This window comes from Peromyscus maniculatus, chromosome 10 (genome assembly GCF_049852395.1).
Source record: "Peromyscus maniculatus bairdii isolate BWxNUB_F1_BW_parent chromosome 10, HU_Pman_BW_mat_3.1, whole genome shotgun sequence".
Lineage (NCBI taxonomy): Eukaryota > Metazoa > Chordata > Mammalia > Rodentia > Cricetidae > Peromyscus > Peromyscus maniculatus.
This window is the reverse complement of record NC_134861.1, coordinates 47907465-47927499: the sequence shown is the minus strand read 5'-3', so window position 1 is coordinate 47927499 and position 20035 is coordinate 47907465. Positions and strand designations below refer to the sequence as shown.

At 41.5% G+C, this 20035-nt stretch overlaps 1 protein-coding gene across 2 annotated transcripts in view; it reads left to right on the top strand.

Moving 5' to 3' along the window:
• Ppargc1a (PPARG coactivator 1 alpha) overlaps positions 1-20035 on the top strand; it is a 642727-nt gene that overhangs the window by 420528 nt on the left and 202164 nt on the right. The gene's annotated exons all lie outside the window — the stretch shown is intronic.

Sequence of the window (20035 nt, the reverse complement as noted above, 5' to 3'; positions counted from 1 at the left end):
CCATGTGATTGACATTTGTTTACAGAACAGTATTCTCAATAATTTAAGCATGACATTAGATTATAAAGGAGTATCATATATACCTCTTCACATTCACAAGTGTACCTGAGTGTACCCTTAGGTGATGGAAGTAAAATCTTTAATGCTTGTGATTTTTCAATGTCCATATGCTTTTCTTGGTTTATATCTGTTTATTTTTATTTTTTATTGAAAGAAAACAAAGAACCTTGTAGTGGGGGCAAGGCTTCCCAGGAAAGAGATCTTCTCTACTATTTTTTTTAAGTTGAAATGTCAGTGAGCCTTTGTTTGAAATTTTAGGATGTGACAGGAACATGCTGGAGGTGGGGTCACTCCATCAGAAAATGTAAGAGGTAGAGGAATGAAAGATTGGGAATATTTGGAAATGAGACTAGGGGGTCTGACAACAATGTGGTCACTTGACCATATATATATATATGAGACTTGCTGACATTTGAGAAATGGAGACCTGTGCCACCAACTTGAGGTTGACTGGCATTTATGGGAAGTATAAAGCCTTCTTTGCTCCCCACCACTATTTACCACACATCCAAACTCTCACCCATCCACTTTCTGAATTAAATTGTACAAGCTGGAAAACTTTCTAAAATGGGTCTTTGTAGAAAAGAATAGTTGTCATTTTCAAAATGTGACTTATCTGGATGGAAATTTGAAAAAAAAAAACTTGTGACATTTTAAACACTATTACTGACTCTTGTGGAAAAAACAATAAAGGAAAAAGAATTGTACCTATTTGGAGAGAAACAGGAGAGTAACTGAGGACAGTTTCATATCAACTCCTTATTGAAATAGTTGGATCGAAATCCCAATGAATTTTGTAAAAATTGAAATAATGTTTGGAGGGAGCACATGATTGCCACAAATATCTATTTATATTCATGCTTCAGGAGTGCATCAGGTACCTTAATTTTCTTCATAAATGGAAAATTATTTTTATGAACAGGAATTTATCATTTTTATGATGCTACAACTTGACCCTGAGCATTGTAGGATTTTGAGAGCTTCTAGCTAAATATAGATTTTAGAGTAGGGATGCTTATGTAAGCCTGCATTTGAATGCTTGTGGATAGGTCTTTTTCTTTTGAAAGGGTTAAAACACATTTATGAATATTTTTTCCTTTTTTACTTCAAGGATGTGTATGTGCATTTGAAATTATATTTGCACCAAGCCTATATGATTCTCAAAACTGTCCACAAACACTTCTTATCTATCTGTTAAGTGTTTAATTCCAGGAACAATGAATTTTAGTATAGAATCCAGTTCGTCTTTATCACATCCGAAAGCTGAGCATCATAAAATATGCTGAATTCTCTCTGTATTATTTATTCATAAATAATGACAGCATTATTGCTGTCACTAAAAATTTCTAGAAACGATTTTGTGAGGAAGATGTATGACTGCAAATGTAGATGAATTATGTTTATTTCCCTGAAATGCCCATTTCTGCTATAGTTTCTCTCTCTTTGGTGAACAATGCCCCTCCCCCCAGCTCTGTGAAGGTTCTCTCTCTCTCTGCTTGTCTGTCTCATCTTTCCTTTGTTCTGTCTGCTGTTTACTGTCATTATGTGCAGAAATCACCTCCTCTTCTAGAATTTTCTTTCCTGAAATGAGATTTCAGCTTTCCAATAAGACTTACCATCATTATTCACTTCTTCAGAGGCCTTTTAGCTACTAAGAATTACTGTTTTAGGCTTATTTCTGTGTGTGCATGTGTGTGTGTGTGTGTACATGTGTGTATATATATGTTCATGTACATGTTTGAGTGTTCCTGCTTGGAGTTCAGAAGTCAGATGTCTTGCTCTATTACTCTCCACCTTAATTTTTTTGAGATAGAATTTCTCACTAGAGTTCCTCCTGTCTTTACATCCCACTCACCCAGTGCTGAAATCACAGATGTATGCCAGGGGTGATCTTTTTGCTTGGGTACTGGGGATCTGATCTCAGGTCCTCCTGCATGTATAGCAAGCACTTTGCTTACTGAGTCCTCTCCCCAGCCTTTAGGCTGATTCCATGCATAGTATCAAGAGATAAATACATCTTCATGTTTCATGTTTTATGATCAAGGTCACAAGTGGTCACCTGGCCACCTATTTTTTTTTTAATTCCTGTGATGTTTAATTTATTGCCAGTGTTTTGCAATTTTACACGAATATTTTCTTATTTTTTAATTCAGAAGATTTAACCATTCTGGAAACATTTCTTACAAATGATGAGCTGCAATGGTTAAAGGGACCCACATTCTCCAATAAGCTCCAGCCCCAGGGTCTCTGGAGACCTGAATTCAGCAGTGCAACAGCCCTTGGTAGGCATTTCATTTTGCTGACCCACTTCCCTTTCTTCCTGTTCCTGTAACTCCTCTCCCAGAAACCTTTGTCCTTCTACCTAAAAAGGTGAGAACCATGGGGATTCTGACTGAACCTGAGACAAGGAATGCTGATACCAACACGATATTATCATTCAAGGTCAATGATATCTGAGTCAACCAGCCAGTTAGATCTATAGGTGCAATTCATCATCTGGTATTTTTCCAGGGTGTTATTCATTCTTTCAAACTTTGGAGGATGTCATAAAGCAGGCTTAAATATATCTTGTCACAGTTCGAACAATAACAGCAGTTGGAAAGACTTAGACACTTTTATGGGTACCTGTCTAGCTTCCAATGATGCTTACCATTTTGAGATTTGGGAAGAGCCTTTCATGGAATAGCATCTGTGTTTCTCTTTTCTTCCTTGTACATGTTGCATCTGGCCATGGAGATATTGTTCTTGCTTTGATATTGTTGATGTGTTATGATACTAGGAACCAAACCCAGGACATCATGTGTGGTGGTCAAATGCTTTGCCAATAAACCACATCCTCAGTGGAGGCTGGGGATATTTGTTAAAAGCATTAATAATTTTATATATATTCTTTTTCATACATTGAGAGAGAGAGAGAGAGAGAGAGAGAGAGAGAGAGAGAGAGAGAGAGAGAGAGAGAGAGGAGGGGGAAACAATAACATCTTGCCTTTAGTTGTGCACAAACTCAAGGAGAAAACAGGTTAGATTTGGCCATTCTGTCTGAGTATCTGATTGCATGACCAATAGAGTGAGCAGCTCTCTTTCTGTTTCTTCCCAGTCCTCACCAAACTATACTGTGGGCCAACTTTTCAGAAGCATGTACAGTGTGGCAATGTCTGTCTGCAGTATTGATGCTGCCACGGATTTGCTTTCTAACAGTGCTGCATTAAAATGATGGCTTCCTCTTTTAAGATTGTGCATCACCAATGCTGAAGTCATTGGTTGGCATCTAAAATTTGAGTTCATATTTCTCTACTTACTCAAAATATCGAATTCTATGGCAGCACTCTACCAGAAATAAACCAAGGAACACATAATAACATAGTAGTGAATGTTTTATCTGCCTCCAAAGAACTCATGCCTTTGTGTTCTTGGGGTCCCAGGGAAGGAATCTTCTTTGTTACAGCAACTGTTGCCAGTTGAAACAAGCAAGCTTCCTTCAAGGTGATAGATGAGTTCTTCTCAAAGTTTTCACATTTTATAAAGTGAACATTAGCTCTGTTGAATTTTGCTTTGTGTTTTTGTTTTGGACAAGGTTTCCTCTGTGGCGCTCTGAATTAATTATATGCATTGTCTATTAGACACAATTTCCTTCATCCGTCAGGGAGAACATTACTTTGAAGGGGTCTTCTACCAGGACTCACTGAATTCATGTAAGCAGGAGCATGACACACTTGCTCCCATGTGCTCCAGAGAACTGAGAAAAGCAGCGTTGGATCTGAAAAGCTGAAGATCTAGGTAGTTGTGGGGCTAGTTGGACTCAGAGGTGAAAGATTCTAGGTCTAGAAGATTCAATCTCTGGGTCTACTTTATTTGACACTCCATGGTTATTGAAAACAAAACTGAAACTCCAAACCCCAAGGTTGGGAGAAAAGAAGGGGACCCATTATGCCCATTAGAATGGAAAGTAAATAATGACTCTTTTATTTACAAAACAACTGATTTAGCTGAAACCCAAATAAGATGTACCAAACTGAGGAGCAGTTTCATGTGACAGAGTGGTGGAGGACTGTGCTGACTTGTTTTATGTCAACTTGACACAAGCTAAAGTCATCGGAGAGGAGGGAACCTCAATTGAGAAAATGACTCAAGACCAGGCTCTACAGAAGCCTGTAGGGCATTTTCTTAAAATTAGTGATTGATGGGCAGTCTATTGTGCATGGTGCCATCCATGGGCTAGTAGTTCTGGGTTCTATAAGAAAGTAGACTGAGCAAGCCATAGGGGAGCCTGGCAGTAAGCAGCACCCTTTCATGGCCTCTGCACCAGCTCCTGCCTCCAGGTTCCTGCCTTGTTTAAGTTCCTTTCTTGACTTCCTTTGATGATGAACAGTGATGAAGAAGTGTAAGGCAAATAAACCCTTTCCTCATCAACATGCTTTTTGGTCATGGTGTTTTGTCACAGCAATAGAAATCTTAGCTAAGAAAAGGACAGAGACCTTGCTGTTTGAAAGCAGACCATTTGCTCATCTCTGCACTGTTTCTATGTTTATCTTCTCTGGCTCCAGATCTAATCTGTGTTTCGATATGTTACAATGTGGGAGTATATATGTACATATTTATAGGATATATCCCATTACATAGTATCTATTTCTATTGCTCAAAAATGAAAAGCATTTGGGACTTATTGGTCATTTTATAAGGTTTAGCGCACAAACTCTGAACACACAATGGGCTCCTGCCTCCCTTCCCCCACTTCTTATCCCTCTAATTTCATTTTGTGTTTGAGAAACCACAAGGGGCTTGAATTACCAAGAGAGAATAGCAGTATTGCACTGGGCAGAATCTTACTATGGTCCCTGTACTCCCAACCTTGGGCTATGGGGTCCTGTATGGGCTTCTCCCCTAGAGTGTGGTAAGATGACACTTCACAACTGTGAAGACACTGTGACATCAGATGAGATGATTCAGATGTGGTCATTTTAAGAATCAGTGGACAGGATTTAATCAAGTAAACTCTAGGCACAGGTGGCTCTGACTTTTCCAGGTTCAATTCTCAATAGGACTGGGTCCTTTCTAAAGAGAAAGTGACTCTCTTCCATTGAGAAGTTATTGAAGTGACTGGGTAGCACATAGGACCTGAGGACCTCAGTCTTCACAACACTAAAGACCTGAATACTGAGCAGAACTTTGACTGTGGGAGAGGACCCAAAATTCCAGCTGAGAACAAATGCCTTGTTCACAGCCTTGTCAATCCTGATATGCCCATCCTCTGACCTTCAGCAGCCATGCTACAATAAGTATGTGTTGCTTAAAGCCACAGAGTTTATAATGGCTGATAACAATACAAAGTGAGCATAAACATCTAAAAAACTGTGTATTCAGACAGCAAATCTATGGTACCTGGGTCTGCCACAACCTGTCTCTTTGGCATCTTTCTTCATCTACTTCCATAAACGAAACCAAAGTGGGGATCTAAGCAAGGTCTGTACTACAGAGAGCCCCTTGCTTGCCCGGGCTCCAGCTGGTGCCTTTGCTCCATACCCACAGACTCAGCTTTATCGGCGCTTGCTTTATTCTGTTATGACCACAGGGAAAAATTCTTCCCTAGGGACAAAAATACTTAGCTTGCTCTTGCTTTGGAAATATCAGATACTTGATTCTAGACGTAAATCTTAGACGGGGTCTTAGACGTGAACTTGTAGTCATGTCATCCTTCACCAGTGGATGAAGAAGAAGGCATGTGGCTGTCACCATATACTTCTTTTATGTCCTTACTCACTTTTTGAATGTTCTTTCCTGTTCAGGCTTCTGGGCTTTTTCTTCCTCTTTCCCTTTGTGTGGTGGCATTTGACTTGAATTTTGATGAGGGAAATTTGGTCCCTCCCCAAGAACTTATTTGGGGGTAATTAATTCTTGGCTTCCTAGCAGTACTTCACAACTGTGACTTCCTTCGCTATGAATTGACTGACTAAATGTCCAGGCATGGGACATGTGCAATTATTGCATTTCATTTTGCCAAAAATTTAATCGTGTATTGAACTTGCCCTGTTGGGAATGAGAATGGTGATTGACTGTGTAGGAGAGGAAGGATGGAATTCATATGAGGACTGCACAGGAATCTCTGAGAAAGTCGTTTCAAGTCCCCTCCTACACAAACAGGAGCAGTCCAGAAAATAGAGCCCATGCCTGAGGGAGGGGATGGTCTCACCCAACAACAGGCAGACCACAGTGATGGCTGATGAACTTTTGATTGACTGTGCAGTAGGGAGTACAAAGAGATGTAGGAGAACAGGATAGGGGAAGAAAATGCATGTGACACTTGAGAGCTAGTACTTCAGATATGGTGGCAAGGATGTGGAAAATCTGGCCAGATGTAGGAGAGCATGCAGTGCTGAGGAACTCACTGATTATTCAAGACAAGTTGAATTTGGATTTGGAGGAATGTGTAGTTTCAAGAAAACTATTGTAGTGCTTAATGCATGACAAAATGAATGCTAACTAATGCCTTACTAATCTAGATTTTTGCAATATGGGGAAAGTGCCAGGATGGAGTCATCCTTATCTAATTCTACCCTGAATCTACAAATCTTATAGGTATTTGCCTGTAGTTAGTGTTAAGATCAGAGAGGGGTCTGCAGGAATGAATCTCATCAGTGAACAGACAGCCACAAGGATTCTCTCTCTGCCTCTCTCTCTGTCTCTCTGTCTGTCTCTCTCTGTCTCTGTCTCTGTGGTGTGTGAGTGTGTGTGTGTGAGTGTGTGTGTGTGTGTGTGTGTGTGTGTGTGTGTGTGTGTGTGTGTGAATGTACATGCATATATATGCCCATGCATGAGGAGACCAGAATGAACATCCGGTGTCTTCCTCAATCTCTATCTTATTTTTTGAGACAGTGTCTCAAAACTGAACCCGAATTTCACCACTTTAGCTAGATGGGCTGGCCAGCAAGTCCTAGGGATTCTCCTGTCTCCACCTCTCCGGTTCAGAAAATATAGGCACACCACCTCATTTGTCTTTTTATGTGGATGTTGGAGGATAGACCGTAGGTCCTCAAGCACCTTATAAGCTGAGCCTCCTCTCCCAGTCTCACAAGCCTTTTCGGATAAGATCATTTGTGTGGTTATATTAATAAACAAACAAACAAGTAAAGAGAAACAAGTAGGAGAAGAAACTGGAAACTGCTTACATGGTCATGACTGCTTAATTGGATCTTGTTTCTCATTCAGTAAAATAAAGCTCCATAGGAATGCGGCAAGTCAATGCAGGAATCACAGTTAGATTCAATGTAATTTAAAGTATACAAGGTTTCCTTTTAAAATTAAAAATAGTATCTCTTTTACTAGTCATCAGTATTCCTTCCCATCTGACTTTCTTAATGAGGAAGAGATTCATGAGGCTTTGTAAGGCTCTTCTCTTTGATATTTCACCAGGTATAGGGACACTGAAAACTTTGGAGGCTAAGGAGTGAGCCAGGTTTGAATGTAAGACACGTGATTGCAATCTAGTAAGTCTTTAGGTCTAGCTGCACAACAGAGGACCAATTCAGCACACGGCAGGTCATCAAAGGCCTGGCACAGACAGGCTCCAATGCAGATGGATAGGCAATGGCAGACTATAGACCATAGATTATGCCAGAGGCAGAGATTCAGCTACTAACTGCCTATGGAGGGCAGGCTCTGGGAGAACCATAGAAATTGTATGTGAGGTTTAACAAACACATCAGGAGCATAGAAAGTTCAAGTCAACCACTGAGATGTTCCTTGAGCCATTCACTACCGTCACTGTCCTCATCTGACATTACCAACTTTGACAAAGTCTGAGGAGGTCTGGGGGCTCACAACATAGATTTTTCGCCTCCAAGGCTCACCTCTTTGTATGCATATGGTTTCAGGCTTTCTCCCCTCTGAAAAATTCTTTACAAAAAGTTCTTGGTTTCTAAGTCTCACTAGGTACATGGTGGTGAAGTTGCTCCATCACTAATTTTTAGTGAATAGTCTAAGTACTTCTATGAGAAGCTGAATGTATGAAAGGTATAATATTTTTAAAAAGTAGATTTCTATTTTAGGTAGCAAGAGACTGCACAAAAGGCCTTTTCCTGGGTTATACATTAGATACCTCATTAACTTAAAAACAGAATTCACATGTAAATTACAACCCTTGTTACTGCTCATAACTGCAGTTCAGATACGCTGGCGGTTTTCCCATACCTTCATAAACCAGTAACCGCCAGAAGAAATTACATATTGCACCTAACACATAATTGTCCTTAAAGAGGTAATACTTGTTCAAAAACGTTACAAGGTGGCTGCAGATTTCACACGAAGCGAAGCTACAGTTGCAAGTTCATGGTGATGTTGATGTTAATTTTGCTATTTCCCTGTAGGTTCTTGGAAGGTTGAATTTAGGTCTTGACTATTAAAGGGCTGGATTTTTTGCATTCAGCTGTAATGACTCTGATCCAGGGAAAGTTGATGAGAAGGAACATCTAGGACATTGTAAACACAAGAGAGTGGCCTTTGAACAGCCTTCACAGAGTCCCAGGAGACTGTCAGTTGACTAGAAAGCTGAGAAACTTTAGCATTTGTCCCTTTAGGCTTGAAATGAATTGTTTACTCTCCAAGAGTAGGGGTGAAATGAGTCTCCAATGTGCCTGTGTGTGTGTGTGTGTGTGTGTGTGTGTGTGTGTGTGTGTGTGTGTGTGTGTCCATGTTCATCAAGAGCTTGTCCTTCCAGCATTTAAAATGGAAAGAGAATGCAATGTTCTGATGACTCATAATATCTTCTTTACGTGGGCACGTTTGTCTAAGAGCTCCTGAGAAATAGGCAGAAAGTTTTGACATTTCTGAAACTGATGACCTGTCTTTGAAGTGCATTCTTTTGCAGATGACTTATTTTGAAGCTAATGGGACAAAAAGTGACGGGAGCCTGTGGTTTTGCAGAGAGTACATCAGATGATGGTGGTCAATCCCTTCTATTGGTTTTTGAAATGGCCAAGGTCCCATTTCTGCTATGAATTCTTCCTGAATCCTGGGCACATTCCCCAGAGAAGCCCCCTGCCCCTCATTATCAGAGTTGAACAGATGGTCCTGAGCAGTTCTCGGGACTTCTGCATGATGCCAAGTGAAAATTAACACTCATGGGGACACTGTTTGCTATTCCAAGACCAAGATCTCAGTGCTTCTGTTTGGAGACACTTCCCCCAACCTGGAATGCATCAGTGGTCATAATCTCCAACATTTCTATGCTTCTTATGCAAGAATTGTGGGTACACAGTGTGCCTGGACGAGACTGTGTGCCCCCCCAAAGTTGTAATTTCTTATCTATCTCTGTGATTTTAAAGTATAAGTTTGTATTTTTCAAAAGTTATTACCCTCCTCTCAGAAAATTTTAATGTAAACTCAATGTCATGAGTATACATTAAATAAATTAATAGTTGAAATATATCATTCCTTTTCGTTTCTTACCAATTTCTTGTTTCTTGTCTAGTTTCCCCCAACCCCTGGTATATAAGATCTATAAGAGAGGCAAAGGATAGTTTTATTTGGAGATACAGCAGGTATTTAGTAATTATTTATAAATAAAAGAGCAGATCACCTGGAGGTCATGACCAAATGGGGATCATAATGACAAAGTCTGCTTTCTGGGTGTTTCTGAATTGCTCCCTCCTTTAAATGCCTCATCCTGCATATGACCAACTGTGAAAACTAGCATTGACTTAGTGGCCTGTTGTGTTCTAGATACTGAGATGAGTGCTTAGTTGGGTAGTCATTTCCTGCATACTTCTTGAGGCCAAATGATGATGATATTCTTAGTACTGGAGGGAATAAAAGGCTGGACAGGCTGCAGGCTTGCTTTCGAGCACAGCCATTGTTAAGAGGAGTGCCCCCAAAGTTCCCTTGAGATCTAGTATTTCCAGAGTCATTCCTTGAAACACTATAGCCTCCCTGTGTGTCTCTCTCTTAAGTTCATTGACTCAGCCATCCATTCCAATAACCTACTGTTTTGTGGGATTCACTTCATGCAAAGTCCCCTGCTAAGTGCCTGACAACATAGTCCAAACTTTGTCTATACGCTACCTAGGATTTGTGTAGGGGGTGTTGAGTGCAGTGAAAGGCAGGGTGGGGGCTGGAAGAAGGTGCTTCTGTTGGCACCGAGTTCAACTGACAAATGTCAGCAAGTATCCTTTGCGGGTGTCTCCAATAGAAGGGGTGAAGGACAATCATCCTCACAGGATGTTGTCACGGCCCCCAGACTGCAGTGGTGTGGGCTCTGGCTGGCCTGCCAGTTTCTCCCATCTTGTTAAACCCAGAGCTTTCCTTGAAAACCTTGAATTAAGCCTGGTTTGTTCACCTTACTTCTCAACGTGTATAGAGCGCTTTGGTCTTTCTGTAAACGAGCCTGAGAAAGGAGCTGAGGGGACCACCCATCCTGCAGTGTTCACCCTACCCCTGTCGTCCTCAAAGGCTAACTCTTTAGAAGAGCCTCTTGATTTTCATTCGGGGCTGTTTCATTTGACCGTCACTCACACTGCTCCACCACCTTCATGCCATATAAGAAGGCACCCTGTTCTCAGGATGGAGCTTTTGACTGCATCACATTTCTATCAGAGAGGCCCCTTGTTTTACAACCAAACCCTCAGTTCATTAGACAAAATAGTGAATTATTTTCAGGATGTTTGCCTTTTTCTTTTATATTCCATATATATATATATATATATATATATATATATATATATATATGCTGTGGGACAAGATGTATCAAATATTTCACATGGGAGTTTGTGCCACCATGATAATTAAAGCCAGAAAGTTATGTGAAGGTCTTCTTGTATTAAGTAAACTAGCCCTTGCTGAGAATGGAAAGATAAATGATAGAATGCAGAGATGAAAGTTGCTGTAAAAATGATCAAAGATTCAAGATATATAAACTGCGGGAATAGGACCCACATATTTTTATCTTTGCTGAGAAAGGTTACCATTTTTTTTAAAGACAGTAACAGAATAATAACATCCTCGGCCAATAATTGCATGACTGTGTGACCCCCCATGCCTATAGATGTTGCAAGGAAGAAAAGCAAAACAGAAAATTAACAGGGAGCAATGCCTTGCCCAGAGTTTGTTTGCTGCCCTTCTCATGATGATTAGATTCTGTCAATCAAAGAGTGTTTTCATACAAAAGGCCATTAGGAGTTGAAGCTCCAGTTCTTCTGAAAGGCAACCAAACTTGAATTCCATTAGACATAGAAGATCCTCTATGGCTAGAGCTATCAAGGGGGTGAAGTATAGCTATTGGCATTTAGGTTCATAAATCATGCTTACCTGGGGATTTTAACAAACCATGGACTGAAGTTTTATGTTTTCCCTTCCTAAGCACATATAGCATTTTTATGCTGAGACTGTATTAGTTGTTCGTGTGGCTTCATCAAATTGCGATTCATAGGGTACATGTATAAGGCCTGGAAATAGATATATTGCAATCAGCCGAAGAGCATTGGTTTGTAAGTCGATATGTGCAAAGGGGGGGGGGAGCTCCTATGGATCTTTTGTGTTGTCGTCAAATAAAGAGCTCTCTCTTTTTTTCAGGCTTCAAATAGACTTTTATTTTTCTCAAGTTGACTGCGAGGTCTTCAGTGCATCTAATGAGGACCAAACCCAAGGTACAAAAGGTGGACCCAGCACCGGAGAGTTCAGAGTAGAGAGGCAGGTTCTGAACATCACTTCCCAGCTAGGCAAGATCTGGTAGAGTGCGTGGGCTGGGTTTCCTGCCTCCTCTCTTTCTGCATTCCCAAGGTCCTTCTTTGCCTGCCTTTGTTCATGGTGCTCTTCCATCTGAGGCAGGAACTTTTACTGAATATTCTGACCTCATTCTCTGTGTACTGCCCCCAGGATGTCACTGTAATGCTTGTGGAGAGTGTAGGAGGTGACAGGCTGAGTGGCTGAGCCAGAGCAGAGCGCAACACCAAGCCTATCTCCTCTCATTGGACCAGTTCTCGCCTGGACTGCTGCAGTCACCTCTTTGCTAGTACCCCTTCTACATCTATGCATTCTATCTCACATGCTTCATGGAGTCTGAGTACCCTACTTCTCCCACCCTGCCTCCAGGTTGTTCCTGAGATGAAGACAGAGCCCCACACCATCTGACTCTCTGCTTATGTCAACCCACATCTGCATCCCCCTTGTTCTCACAGGGCTTTCTCAAAGCTCCACTATATCCTGGGGAAGGATAGTCCCTCTGCACACGGGCTACTCTTCTTTCAGTCTTTGAAGTCACTTCTCACTCAGAATGATCAGGTCATTGTTCAGTTCCTCAGTGGTCTCTTACAGCTGGATTGGGTTAGTGTCCTGTTCTGTACTCCTACTTACCCAGGCTCCTCTCCTTTGGAGCATTGTGTTGTAGCTGTGGCTGGTGTTTGTCATATTTAATCAAAGTCTATCCCCTCTACTAGATGATAAATATGCCCCACAAAGGCAGAAGTCACTTCTGTTTGAGTTGGTAAACACACACACACACACACACACACACACACACACACACACACACACACCATAAACATACATATATACATAAACACATCTATCTATCTATCTATCTATCTATCTATCTATCTATCTATCTATCTATCTATCTATCTATCATCTATCAATCTGTCTGTCCTGTTCCCTCACTGGTATCCTATAGATAGCCTTAGAGTCTTCCTGAATACCAAGTTTTATGAATACATCTACCCACTAATTGAAGCTGGATTGTGAGATAAAATTCATTCATTGATGAATTTGGCCTACACCAGGGATGGGAAAATAGTAATTCATAGCCAAATTTGGTTGGCCACTTATTTTTATTAATAAGATGTTATTGTAATGTGGCCACGATAAATCATGTATATATTGTTCAAAGCTTGGTCTTATAGTAGAAAAATACTTGGTTTGTAGAACTTTACAGAAATACTCATCTCGGGCCTAGATCTTTTCATGTTTCCTATCTAGTTGTTTCCTCTCTCCCTCCCTGTCTCCCTCCATTCTCCCTTCTCTCCCATACCTTCCTTTTGCATCTTGTCTTGGGTTATAACTAGGTAAGTGTACATAACGCTCTGTTATTCCTGTGATCCTCAGTGGGATAACACGCTTCCATAAAGCTTCCAACTCCCATTCTTGATCTGAGACCTTCCCCAACCCATGTGGTAATGGGATCATAGGTTTCTGGTTTGGGGGAAGGTCTGGTCTCTCTTCCCTTTATCCCTCCTCTGCCGCTGATCTAGCTTTCCCTTGAACCAATCAGCATGTTCCCGAGCCAGTCACTACTCTGCATCATCTGCTGCCTCTCTCCTGTTACATTTCCCCTGGCTCTTACTGCTTGTCCTTTTCATAGGTCTAACCCTTTGTCACTCCCATATCCCAGGTTGAGCACTTCAGGTCCGTGAGTCCAGTGGGGTCTGTATGAAAATCTGTGAGTACTGTAACACTCAGTCCCACCCTCTCAGTCTCTGTGAGATTGGGGCCATGGGAGTGTCATGGTGTCAGACCCAGCAGGATCTGCAGGGATGTCTCAGCTAATTAACTTATTGAAAAGATGAGCTGGCTTTCACCAGAGGTGACCCAGCTCGTAGTGACACATTAGGACTTGACTCTTCAGGCTTCTGCCCTTAGCTGGCTCCAGTTCAGGAAGCTGAATTCTTTCATAACAATGTCTAGGACAGTCCTTGCCTCTACCTTATTCTAAGTCTGTATTTTGAAAACTCATTTTGAGAAAGAACATATATCTTTTGCCAAAATTCTTTTTTAAATCTCACATTAAAATAGAAGTTGGTTTACATGTTTGGTACTCATATTTTTTTTTACTAAGCCACTGACTTCAAGAGTCTAGCTATTTGTTAAATGCAAATTCTTTTTTCTTAGAAATAATATATGGGCTCAAGTTATTTCTTCAGGGCTTGATTTTAAAGATTCTCATTTGTCTGAAGATGTCATTTCTCTGAAGACTATGACAAAGTGTTTGAAAGGCAAAGATGAGACACATAGGCACAAAGTTCACTTTTCCTGAGTGACTTCAATGGCTCTCACAAACAAACCCATTTTACCCTCCCCCAAATTTGCCACACTGGCCGACATGACATTCAACTTAGAATCAGAAATCTGAGTTATTCAAGCAGTAAAGGTGGAATCAAGATTCAAACTCAAATCTAGTTCTTAATGGCTAGTTTCATGTCAACTGGACATAAGCTAGAGTCCTCTGAAATGCAGGGAAAACTCAATTGAGAAAATCCCTCCATAAGATCCAGCTGTATGGGGCATTTTATTAACTAGTGATTGACATGGGACGGCCAAGTCCTTGTGGGTAGTACTATCCCTGGGCTGGTGGTCCCAGGTTCTATAATGAAGCAGGATGAGGAAGTCTTGATGAGCAAGCCAATAAGCAGCACCTCTCCATAGCCTCTGCATCAGCTCCTGCATCCAGGTTCCCGCCCTGTTTGAATTCCTATCTTGACTTCTTTTGATAATGAGCAGTGATGTGGAAGCATGTGCCAAATAAACCCTTTGGCCTTGGTGTGTCATCACAGCCATAGCAGCAGCAACTAGGACAGACCTGGTGTTCTTCTAGTAGGCTGCCTATTCAAGTTCAAGATATTTAGTTTTTCATGATGTGTAGTTAGTGTTACCTCTCAACTGCAGAGTGATTTGTCTTTTAGTGGAGACCAGCAACATAGTTAGTGATTTTCTTAAAGAGATTTATAACCCGTCGCTCTCATGTTTTGTCTTATCTGAGCATCCCTGGGAATTCATCATCCAACCCACCTTTAAGGTGACTCTCTCTAGGGTAACAAATGGTGAAGAGTGTTTAGTGAATGGAGATGGGTAGAATGAAGTAAACCAGTTTTAATTTGCCTTTATTTCAGGAAGTTTCTAGTTGTGTGAGATACAGATTTGGAATTTGGACCTTAAGTCTAGAAATAATGTTGGTCTTCTCCATTCAGTGGCCGATTTCTCTCCATCTCTCCACACTACTTCAGGGAGTTGGAGCATCCTTGGGGTTTCTCCAAGTATGGCTTACTCTGTATTCAGTTTGCAAAGCTTAGGCAACAGAACTCTGAAATGGTCGTAGCTTTAAACTCACCTGTATTGAGTTCAGGCTTTCCCAGTCTGCTATGTCAACACAGATGGATGGGTTCTGGTGCCCCTCAGTTTTTGCTTTTGTTTTGATTTTTTTTTTTCAAGACAGGGTTTCTCCACGAAGTCTTAGTTGTCCTTGGCTGTCCTGGAACTCACTCTGTTGACCAGGCTGGCCTCAAACTCAGTTTTATTTTACCTGTTTCAAAGGTCCTAAACTCATTTTCTTTTCAGAACATGGAAAGACTGTATGCCTTGGCCTAGTCCCAAGGTTTGAGACATTTTTTGAAAGATCTGCTTTATGATATTTGAAGATTGTATTGCTGTTTATGGAATAACGACCATTGCTTCCATTTAGATTTTGCCTGAACATATTTCTTTCAAAAGGACTTTCATGTGTGTTATCTCCATTCGTCAGTCCATTCTTCACACTGTGGCTAAAGTGATTTGGGGGAAGAAAAAAAATATCAATTTGATCTTATCCTATTCCAGCTTAACCCCCTCCATTTGCTTCCTGTTGCCACTAAAATTTTCCAAATTCCTTTCCATGGTTTGAAGGTTCCTGCAGTAGCTGATGTAGGAACTACTGATGACGGCTGTCTACCTGCCTATTCCATTCCTCCTTTTTCCAGGTAGCCATCTTGGTCTTCCTCGCGATTGCAGTACTCATGCCTGTTCCCAGGTTTCTGTTGTTTCCCAACTGTAGCATGCCCTTTACTCGGATGTCTGTAGGGCTGGCTCATTGACACTGGAAGCTCCTGTCACCTAACGATGTGGATGGTCTGCACCACAATCTAATAAGCATTAGTTCACGTCTAGATCAGCAACAGACACCTGCCCAAGAGAATTTCCTTTGTATCTTTCCATTCTGAAGCTATGCTTTTGTTTTTGCTCTAGCAGCCTTGGTGCATGCAGACTACTCAAAACGTACTAAACGGAGTTCTCTGTGACTGAAGGAATGAACCACGAGTTTCCTTCGGGTCTCTTCTTTCCTTGGAGGGGCAAGAAGACAGGAGGTCTGACTGCATTTAGGGGAGACTATTGAACTCCATTAAGAGGCTGTGTACTCTACATTGGCTCTCTTGCTAACCACTTGTGTATGTAGGCAACCATTTTTTTTTCTTGATCTTTCTCTTCAGGAAAATGGGAAGGTTTGAATTTCAAACTTGTTTTGTAGACTCATGGCCAGAACTTTCAAGCATGATTGTAATTTTTGTGTCATTATAAAAGTGGATTTCCCTGTGTTGATTTAGAGAATAGTCATATTAAATAACTCTAACAAATTGAAATGAGCATACCTTTCCATTTCAGTTTTTCTCGAGACAGGGACTTGCCGCGTGGCACAGGCTACCACAGAGACTTAGCATCCTCCTGGCTCAGCCTCCAGAGTGACAGAGGGATGACAGGTGTGTGTCAACACACCTCACTCAAACTTCTATGCTGTTGAAAAGAATCAAGGCTCTGTGAGGCAGACCTAGTCTCATATCATGTGGGTATATTCCTCTCGTTTGCACAGACTTGTGTTTAGCATGTGTGACAGAAACAAATCACAGGGAAAAGAAAATGCAACATGTATATGTATGGCTTTCTGACTAGCTACATTCAAACTGCTGGACAGTGACAGACGATGAAGGATGCTGTGAGGTGCCTTTTCCTGTCCTTTATCTTGTGGCTCCTGTGGAGAATGTACCAATTTTGTTTCTGTTGCAGAAAACAAAACTAGAAAGATAACATCGTGGCTGTTTAAAAGACCATAATTAATGTTGGGGTTACCACAAGATCTCATGTTTGTTTGTTTTTTATCCTCCCCTCCCCCCTTTATTTTGCCAAATTGTAATATAGTGATTTCTTTTCTCTGGGAGTGATGGTGTATTTCCAGTGCAATGTCTATAGCAGAGGTGTGGGCCAGGTTTCCAGGTCCTCACCAGAATGTTTGTCTTCAACTTCTGCTTTTCTGTGGTATCCCCCAATTTATGAGCCACAGTAAATGAATAATAAGCCCCACTGAACGACCATCTTCCCAGCAGTCTCGCCAAGCGACTGGCTGCACTGTCTCGTTGCTCCTTTCCTTGGTAAGCTTTGGGCTCAGTGTGCGCTTTGGCTGATCATGCCCCTTTCTTCTTGGACTGATAGAGACATTAAATCTCTTTCTCTGGCTCTCTAGCACCCACTTTGGCTCCACACTCTAATTAAAGGGTAGTATGAACTGTATGTTTATGGTTCTTTAACAGCGTTCCTCGTGTTGCTGTGGAGAATTAGCTTTCTCTGAAGACGGGCTGAAGTTCCTGAAGGAGATCCGTAATTATCCATGATGAATGTTTAATGTTTCTCCAGCCAGTGCTACCTTCCCCCTTCTATACTACAGAACGTAAGGAGGGGAGGACTCCCTAGCAGCAGCTTTGCCATGGGCTTGGCTTCATCTGTAACGAAACGTTTTAGTCTGGCTTTGGAAGTATAGCTGCTGGACTTAACACTGTTTCCCAGTCTCCTCTGCTATGTTAGTCCCTAAGTCGTCACTATGTCTTTATACAATGGACAGGGTTCCTTTTGAAGATGTACAGTACAATGTTTTCATTAAAAAAAAAAATAGTGCCAGAAAGGAAAAAAAAAAGTCAGTCACTCCTACCTCTCTCTGGCTTTCAAGGGCAATCTATATTATCCATCATGATGGTGCGTGAGTGATGCAAGGTTTAGCAAAAGATTCAGGGTACTGTAATGATTCAGTGTGGAGAAGCAGAGGTACATCCTGGGGAGATAGATCCCTTGCCCCCAGTCCTACATATTCATAGGACACTATAACGAAGAGAATCCTGGAAATGTGCAGGTATGTTTTTACCAATCACATTTATCAAATATGGTAAACTGAGCCTCAGCTCGATGAGTTTCTGTGTGTTTTTAACATGATATATGGATTTTTCCTATTGTATTGTTCAACTGTAAAAATATTTTGTAAAATATGTTAAAGAGAAAAAACACACTGTTACTACCATTTTTAAAACAATTGAAAAGGATAAAAAGGGAAGTGTAATAAGAACCGTATATTTTTGTGTCAGAAGTAGCCTTTCTATGGTACTCTTTAGATAAAGCTGAGTATTGGAAGAGCAAGAGGGAGATAAGTAGCTTCCTTATTTATCTTAGTCCAAAATCTATTTTCCTCACTGCTGGTTGTTGGCATTGTGTGATGATATGACACAGAATCAGAGGACCAGACTATCAGGGGGGAAAAAGAGAGAGTCCCAATTTAACAGATATTCACTAAAATTTTCTCCTTATCTCTACATCACAGAAAAATAAGTAGCTGTTAAATTTCTAGTCCTGCAATCTTTCTGATTTATCATCAAATTGTGGGTGCACTTAGCTGTCTAGTGTTGGGGAATCCGATATATCCTGTCACATAAGAAAATAAGAAAAAAAAATCCCATTGGATAATAGCTTACAGTTTCCCCCACAGTGATTTATTTCTGTCACAAGACTTAATTTTATCATGAGGCAGATGCTCTGTCTGTAGCAGCACATTCATTGCTGCATTTATCTGCTTCATTAACACAAAAGCACCTGCTGCATCGGGGAGATGCATTTGGCTTCTTTATTGTATGCCCTGATGACCCGATTAGTTACTATTTAAGCACATCTTTAATTTTCACTGTTTTGAGAGTTGAGCATCTTTAGTTCCTTGTGATAAAGTGAAGCCAATGTGAGGAGGGCCCACAGCGAACAACAATGCTTAAGAGTGACTCTAACAGCAGCAGAAGGTGTTAGCACCAGTCTCTCCGTACCAAGTCCCTGCGATTCAGGTCAGAGGGAATAGGCGGAGCTTAGTGGGGCCACCAGGTGGTACCTGGGATGAACTGGACATAGGTTGCTATGCATTCATTTTGGTGACTGGTGTGTGGCAGCCATTGTTGCTTCTCACTGAGTCTGCAGGTAGATTTAGAAATGTATCTAAAGGAAAGATGGGAAAATGTCGGGAAAGGAAAAGAAAAGGACAAAGGGGAGGACAAGGGCAGGAGGGAACGAGGGGAGATAAGAAGGAAGACATGGAAGGGGAGAAGGATGGAGAAGGGAAAAGAAGCAGGGAGGGAGAAAAAGGAGAAGAGAGGCAAGAGTGACAGGTAGGAAAGAAACAGGAAAGGGAATGAAGTGTAAAAGATTAAAAGGAAGGAAGGAGATGGAAAGAAGGAAGAAGAAAGGGGAAGAAGGAAACAGAAAAGAAAGGACTCAGGAAGGAGGGAGGGAGGGAAGAAGGGACTTGTCCAGTCCTTTGTTTTGCTCTCTGGTCTTTACCACACAACACTTAATGACGAGCTTGTGTCTCATCAGCTCAGCCCTACTTCCAATCTGCTGCTTAATATAGATCTGCCGCTCTGCATAACCATCTTGTTCTTGGGGACAGCTGAGGGCCACAGGTTGGAATGCTCCGCCAACTGTCACCATTCCAGAGGAGCCTCTACATCTGCCTCTGGGCTCTGCTCTGCAGTCCTTCCCCATCTCAGAATGGCAGAGGGCTTCTTCCCCTGGCAGGAGGTCTCAGGAGGAAGTGTTGGAACTATCCTACCAGCTCCTGAGATCTGGCAATTCCTCTCTGATGTGTCATGCAAAGGGCAGTCCTGTTGTCAACTGTCAAAAACTAATGACAAGACATATTGGCTTCTGGGGAGTCTCCAGAGTCTCCACCCCCTCTCCACCTCCCTGTGCTCTTCTCTTTCCAACCTGCTTCCTCATCCAGTTTTCCTTAAATGAAAATTCAGCTCGACCCTTCCTGTCCCTTTTGCATCCACCAGGGCACTGGTGGTAAGGTGAATGCTAACAGCGAGTTCCCTGGGTTTGCATTTCTGTGGCACGACTGCAAGAAAGCTAATAGACAGGAAAGGAGACCAAGCTAATGACAAGTCTCGAA